The 7,985-nt window shown below is 47.0% G+C and overlaps 1 pseudogene; it reads right to left on the reverse strand.

Moving 5' to 3' along the window:
• Window positions 1–1,712: 1,712 nt before the first annotated feature.
• Window positions 1,713–7,432, reverse strand: LOC102263854 (annotated as a pseudogene).
• Window positions 7,433–7,985: the final 553 nt, after the last annotated feature.

Genomic DNA, 7,985 nt, shown 5'->3' on the forward strand with positions numbered 1-7,985 from the left:
GAATTACCAAACAATACAATGATGTTAAATATCCCTATGAAAACTCCAGAGCACTTTTATCCATGTACTAAATAGTGAAACATAAACCACTTCTACCTTTGATGCATGTCAGTCAATATTTTGGACTTTTGTGCAGAGGTGCCTTAAACCATGGTAAATCTAATGTAGTAGAAGTATCAAAACATTCACACAATGTAGGGGCCATTTTGCATACATTTATTTGTCAGGACAAGTTTCTTTCATGAAACTCTTAACAATTATTTGAAATTTGTTATTTTATTTCTCCAAAGTTGTTTCATACCTCTTACATTTTTATTTAAAAGAAATTAATTGGCACCTTCTGCCATTATTTTTACAAAAAGTACTGGTTATATTCTTATATTATTTTAAAAAAGCACTTTTCGTCTAAGAATTATTTTATTTTATTGTCCTTTAAAATGGATTATATTAAATTGCACTTTAAAAAAAAAGCAAGTCTGAAACTCTGAAAGTCTCATCCCAGAATGTTTAATACAACAAAATTAATTTTTAAAAAAAAGAGTTTGAAATACAATGCACAATTTTCTAACATGGAGAACACCCCCCCCCTCTTTTTTTTTCTTTTTTTACCATATCAAAAGTTCCTATAACTCCTTTCATTATTCACAAAAGATCTGAATGAATGCAAAGATTTTGTTCATCTCATCTTTGGCTGAGGCCAGGTCTACATCTGAGCCCCAGGGACCCAGATCCTATTGGGAATGAAATGTGAGCACAGAAAGCTCATTCCTGTCTTATCTTGGATAGCAGCTTTGCAGTTTTTCTGCTACCTTGAATATTCTAAAGGATTATACTGAAGATGGGATTTTCTCACATGGATATTTGTTCTGCTTTCATCAGACACACTCGTATACAAACCAGAGCAACTTTAGAAGTATTGGTTTCCCTTATCAGCCGGCATCTCTATTTTTAGACTCACAGTAATGATGTTTAGAAGTTTTCATTTGTGATAGAAAGGATTTTTCTATTTCTTCTAAAGTAAGCTACCTGCAATTCTCTAGTGTTAGTTAAACTTTGTTTAGTGCATTATGAAATAAAATGCAATCAGTTCTAGGAAAAAATATCTTCCTATTTCTTTAAAACAGATTCTGCTGGCAATCTTCCCACTATCAGCAGCAATAACAGTCACGGCAGAAATGTTTTGTCCCAAAGAGCCAAACTTAACTTAATATTTACAGCAGAAAAGGTACAAAAGTTCCAGAAAAAGCTGTACGGCTGCAATATTGTGGTGGAAAACACATAATTGGCTCCCTTGAAAGCCCTATCAGACCACAAATATGAGCTCACATCAAATTGTCCAATTAGGTCAAGATCCAGGGGAGGAAACATTTTCTCAGAGGCATTTTTCTACTAAAAACAAAGTCAGTAAAATAATAATCTTTATTATTATTAACATTGTGAGTCATAACTCCTATGATGGAAGACTTTTTTCTCTTAAAGGTAAGGCAAAAATATATTTAGGTTTTTTTTTTCCAAATTGTGCCTGCTAAATATTGGTGAATTTGTTTTATTATAAATTATTTTTTGTGAATCAACCATGAAGTTTCATTGCATTATTTTAGCATGAATATGAGTAAAATTTGAGTTCCAGAACATTCAAGACATGCATAGGTATGTCACAACAAAACATTCATTTATTAAAGATGATTTTTATTAGAGATACCCTTTCAGAGTCAGATGAAAATAAGCAAATGCTTCTTACATGATATAGATTTGGGGTGTTTTTTTGTTTGTTTCATTTTATTGGCTGAAAGAGAATATTTATTACTTTTACGTACAGAAAACTCAACAGTGCACACTGAGCCCAGCTTAGTGGCCAGTTCCTTAGCCTTGGCCTTTTCCAGCTTGGCAATGTGAGCCACCGACTTTGGACCCAGGACGCTGCTTCCCCAGTGGCGGTGGATCTCATCGTATCTGTCCTTGTAGTTGGTCCGGAATAGCCTCCACCAGCTTAGCCAGAGCTCCCTTGTCTTCCGAGTTAACCTGTGTGAAGGCAACGGTGGATCAGGTCTTCTTGTGGACAAGATGCCCCAGCCTGGCGATTGGAACCCTCATCTCCTGGCAAAGGGCTGGCAGGGAGACCCCCAGCTCCCTGGGTCCACGTCGTGGGCTATCACCAACAGCTGGGCCTTCTTGCTCCCCACCAGGGTGGTGACCATGATCACCCCTGCTCGAAGGACAGGTGGCCCCTTGGTTAGACATCCTTTTTGCTGGCAGCTTTTTTCTCAGCCTGGGCCAACATTACCTCTGCTTCTTCTCTTGCTTTGTCTCAGGTCTGTATTTGCTTCAGCAGAAAGTAGCCAGCTGGTGGTCCAAGGCCTGGGTGAACTGGCTAATGGCAGGAGGAACTTTGAGCTGCTCATAGAGACTAGTCCTTTGCTGTTGCAGCCTAATGTGGTGGGGGCCCTAAACAAAGGAGTGAGGTCCCTTTTGGGCTGGATGTCCTCTCCAATGGTGATTATAGGTGAGCCCCAGGTGGTCAGGGTGGTGGATTACAGGGGTCCCCAGTTGTTCAGCATGGTGGATTATAAGGGAGGCTCAAGGTGGTCAGCGTGGAGGATTACATGTCCCAGGTGTTCAGTTTGGTGGATTACAGGGGAGGCCCCAGGTGTTCAGGATGGTGGATTACAGAGAGGCCCCAGGTGTTCATCTAGGTTGATTACAGGGGGACTCCAGGTGGTCAGGGTGGTGGATTACAGGGGAGTCCCAGGTGTTTAGCATGGTGATTAGAGGGGAGTCCCAGGTGTTCAGCATGGTGATTAGAGGGGAGTCCCAGGTGTTTAGCATGGTGGATTAGTGAGGGTCTCTGGGTGTTCAGCGAGGTTGATTACAGGAGAGCCCCAGGTGGTCAGGGTGGTGGATAACAAGGGCTCCCAGGTGTTCAACATGGATGATGACAGGGGAGGCCCCAGGGTTTCAGCCTGGTGAATTGCAGGGGAGGCCCCAGCTGTTCCAGGTGATGGATACTGGGGAAGCCCCAAATGATCAGTGTGGTGGATTACAGGGAATGCCCAGGTGTTCAGCATGATTGATTACAGGGGCCACACCTGTTCAGCAAGGTTGACTACAAGGGGGGCCCAGATGGTCTGGGTGGTGGATTATACGGAGGCCCCAGGTGTTCATGGTGGTGGATGCCTGGCAAGGCACAGGTGTTCAGCCTGGTGGATTACAGAGGAGCCCCAGGTGTCCAGCGACATTGATTATAGAGTGACCACAGGTGGTCAGGGTGATGGATTACAGGGGTTCCCAGTTATTCAGCATGATTGATTTCTGAGAGGCCACAGGTGGTCAGCGAGGTTGACTACAGAGGGAGCCCAGGTGATCAAGGTGGTAGATTATAGGGAGGCCCCAGGTGTTCATGGTGTTGGATGCCTCGAAAGGCACCAGGTGTTCAGTATAGTGGATTATAGAGGGCCCCCAGGTGTTTAGTGAGGTTGATTACAGGAGGACCCGGGGTGGAAAGGGTGGTGGATTACAGGGGTTCCCAGGTGTGCATCGTTGTGGATGCCAGTGGAGGCTGTAGGTATTCAGCGTGGTGGATTACCAAGGAAGCCCCAGACCATCAGCATGGTGGATTATAGGGAAGGCCCCATTTGTTTAGCATTGTGTATTACAGGGGAGGCACAGGTGTTCAGCAATGTTGATTACCTGTTGGGACCAGGCATTCATCATGGTGGATTACAGGGGAGGACCAGATGTTCTGCCTGCCTGGGGGATTACAGGTGACGCCCAAGTGTTCAGCGAGATGGATTACAGAGGGGCCCCAGGTGTTCAGCACTGTTTATTACAGGAGGGTCCCAGATTGAAAGGGTAATGGATTACAGTGGTTCCCAGGTGTTCAGCATGATTGATTACAAAGGGCCACAGCTGTTGAATATGGGGGGTGGATTACAGAGGGGCCCCAGGTGTCCAGCGATGTTGATTACAGGGCAGCCACAGGTGTCCAGGGTGGTGCATTATAGGAAAGGGCCCAGGTGTTCATGGTGGTGGATGACTGGGGAGGCACAAGGTGTTCAGTTTAGTGGATTACAGAGGGGCCCCAGATGTTCAGCGAAGTTGATTACAGGGGGGCCCCAGATGTTCAGTGAAGTTGATTACAGGGGGGCCCCAGATGTTCAGTGAAGTTGATTACACGGGACCCCATGTGTCCAGTGTGGTGGATTACAGGCAAGGCTCAGGTTTTCACCCCAATGGATTAGTGAGGGGCCCTGGGTGTTCAGCGAGGTTGATTACAGGAGCCCCAAGTGGTCAGGGTGGTGAACATAGGGCTTACCAGGTATTCAACATGGTTGATTACAGGAATCCCCAGGTGACCAGAGTGGTGGATTACTGAGAGGCCCCAGGTGTTCAGCAATGTTGATTACTGGGTGGACCCAGGTGTTCAGCATGGTGGATTATAGGGGAGGAACAGGTGTTCTGCCTGGTGGATTACAGGGGAGGCCCAGGTGTTCAGCATGGTCGATTACAGATGCATCCCAGTTCCAGTGAAGTTGATTACAGGGCAGCCACAGGATTGTGGATTTCAGGGGCCACAGGTGTTCAGCGAGGTTGATTACAGGGGGGAGCCAGGTAATGAGGGTAGTGGATTACTGTGGAAGCCCCAGGTGTTCAAGGTGGTGGATTATTGGGTGGTCCCAGGTGTTCAAGGTGGTGGATGACTGGGGAGGCACCAAATGTTCAGTGTGGTGAATTACAGAGGGGCCCCAGGTGTTCAGCAAGGCTAATTATAGGAGGGCCCTAGGTGGACAGTGTGGTGGATTATAGGGTTTCCCAGGTGTTCAGCGAGGTTGATTACAAGGGGTGCCCAGGTGATCAGGGTGATGGATTACAGGAGAGGTCCCAGGTGTTCAAGGTGGTGGTTGTCTGGGGAGGCACCAAATGTTCAGTGTGGTGGATTACAGAGGGGCCCCAGGTGTTCAGCGAGGTTGATTACAGGAGGGCCCTGGGTGGTCAGGGTGATGGATTACAGGGGTTTGCATGTGTTCAGCATGATTGATTACCAAGGGGCCACAGGTTATCAGCGAGGTTGATTAGAGGGGCCCCCATGTAGTCAGTGTGTTGGATACAGGGCTTTCCAGGGGTTCAGCGAGGTTGATTACAGGGTGGTCCTAGGTTTTCAGCTTGATGGATTACCAAGAGGCCCCAGATTTTTAGCCACGTTGATTACAGGGTGGACCCAGGTGTTCAGCTTGGTGGATTACAGATGGGCCACAGATGTTCAGCAAGGTTGATTACAGGGGGCCCCAGGTTGTAAGGGTGGTGTATTACAGGGGTTCCCGGGTGTTGAGTTCAAGGTGGTGGATTACTGGGTGGTCCTAGGTGTTCAAGGTGGTGGATTACTGGGTGGTCCTAGGTGTTCAAGGTGGTGGATTACTAGCGAGGCCTCAAGTGTTTAGCATGGTGTATTAGAGGGAAGGCCCCAGTTGTTCAGCATGATTGATTACTGAGGGGCCACAGGTGTTCAGCAAGGTTGATTACATGGGGGCCCAGATGACCAGGGTGATGGATTACAGGAGAGGTCCCAGGTGTTCAAGGTGGTGGATATCTGGGGAGGCACCAAATGTTCAGTATGGTGGATTACAGGGGATCCCAGGTGTTTAGCGAGGTTGATTATAGGGGAGCCCTGGTTGATTGGGGTTGTGGAATACAGGGATTCCCAGGTGTTCAGCGTGGTTGATTAAAGTGGGCTCATAGGGGATCAGGGTGTAGGATTACAGGGGAAGCCACAGGTGTTTAAGGTGGTGGATTACTGGGTGGTCCCTGGTATTCAAGGTGGTGGATTACTGGGGAGCCCCAGCTGTTCAGTGTGGTGGATTAGAGGGGAGGTCCCAGGTGTTCAGCATGGTGAATTACAGAGGGGCCCCAGGTGTTCTGCGAGGTAGATTACAGGCGGGGGCCCACTGGTCAGGATTGTGGATTCCAGGGGCCCCATATGTTCAGGGGGGTTGATTATAGGGGGCTCCAGGTGATCAGGGTATTCGATTATAGGGGCGGCCCAAGGTGTTCAGCATGGTGGGTTACAGAGGGGCCCCAGGTGTTCTGCAAAGTTGATTACAGGCGGGCCCCCAATGGTCAGGGTGGTGGATTACAGGGGTTCCCAGGTGTTCAGCATGGTTGATTCCAGGGGGGTCCCAGGTAATCAGGGTGGTGGAGTACAGGGGAAGTCCAGGTGTTAAAAGTGGTGGATTACAGTGGAGGCCCCAGGTGTTCAGCATGTTGGATTATAGAAGAGGCCCCAGGTGATCAGGGTGGTGGATTACAGGGGAGACCCAGGTGTTCAGTGAGGTTTATTACAGGGGGGCTCCAGGCGGTCAGGGTGGTGGATTACAGAGGCTCCCAGGGGTTCAGCGAGGTTTATTACAGGGGGGCTACAGGTGGTCAGGGTGGTGTATTACAGGGATTCCCAGTTATTTTGAGAGGTTGATTACAGGTAGGCCCCAGTGGTTAGGGTGGTAGATTACAGGGGAAGTCCCGGCTGTTAAGTGTACTGGATTATAGGGGAGGCCCTAGGTCAGTGATGGCGAACCTTTTGAGCTCGGCGTGTCAGCATTTTGAAAAACCCTAACTTAACTCTGGTGCCGTGTCACATATAGAAATTTTTTGATATTTGCAACCATAGTAAAACAAAGACTTATATTTTTGATATTTATTTTATATATTTAAATGCCATTTAACAAAGAAAAATCAACCAAAAAAATGAGTTCACGTGTCACCTCTGACACGCATGTCATAGGTTCGCCATCACTGCCCTAGGTGTTCAGCTTGGTGGATTACAAGGGAGACTCAGGTATTTAATGTCTAGGATTATATGGGAGGCCCCAGGTGATCAGGGTGGTGGAATATAGGGGAGGCCCCACATATTCAGCATGTAAGATTACAGGGGAGGCCCAAGTGTTTAGCATGATGGATTATAGAGGGGCCCCAGGTGTTCAGTGAGGTTGATTACAGGAGGGCCCCTGATAGGGTGGTGGATTACAGGGGTTCCCAGGTGTTCAGTGTGGTTGATTCCAGGGTGGTCCTAGGTGTTCTGCCTGGTGGATTACTGGGGAGGTCCAGGTGTTCTGTCTGGTGGATTACAGAGGCGCCCCAGGTGTTCAGCAAAGTTGAACAGGGGGGCCCTAGGTGGTCAGGGTGGTGGATTACAGGGTGGGGTCAGGTGTTCAGCATGGTAGGTTATAGGGGAGGCCCAAAGTGTTCAGAGTGGGTGATTACATGGGTCCCCAGATATTCAGGGTGGTTGATTACAGTGTTGGGCCCAGGTGTTCAGCAGGGCAGATAACATGGGAGGCCTTTTATCAAATAGGGGATTGAACACCTTCTTGGCCTCCTGCTTCTTCAGGACAGTAGAGGCCTGAGCTATCTCCTTCCTCTTAGACTTCTTTCTCTTTGGCATCTTGGGTGGTGGGAAGGAGAGGGGATTGTGCAAAATATGTATGCGAACTCCTAGATTTGGTTTTTAAATAATCCAATGAAATTGTTTTTGTGCTTCAAATTGTTTTGTATTAGCTGACTTTAAACTTGTATGGGACTCACACTTACCTCTTAGCCTAGCAGCAGTCTCTAATTTACTTTTGTGCCTGTTAGATGTGCAGAATGCATCATTTCTGGCAGTGGACATGGGCATCTGGCTCTAAGGTTATTGAATCTGATATATCATAGATGCACTTAACTTTTTGGAAATATCTTTAGATGGAAAGCATATGAATAAGTAGCCATTAAATTTAATGGCGAGATAGAATCATCTCATTGCTTTAAAGTATATATGAATGCATATATTACATATATTAATGCATATATATATATATATATATATATATATCTACACTAATAAAGGAGAAACATGGTAATTAGCGTACGACCACTACCCTTCCCATTGGCTAATCAGCATATCCTTATGCAAATTAACTGTCAGCCAAGATGGTGGCCGGCAGCCAGGCAGCTGGAAG

This window comes from Myotis brandtii, unplaced genomic scaffold (assembly GCF_000412655.1).
Source record: "Myotis brandtii unplaced genomic scaffold, ASM41265v1 scaffold53, whole genome shotgun sequence".
Taxonomy (NCBI): Eukaryota; Metazoa; Chordata; class Mammalia; order Chiroptera; family Vespertilionidae; genus Myotis; species Myotis brandtii.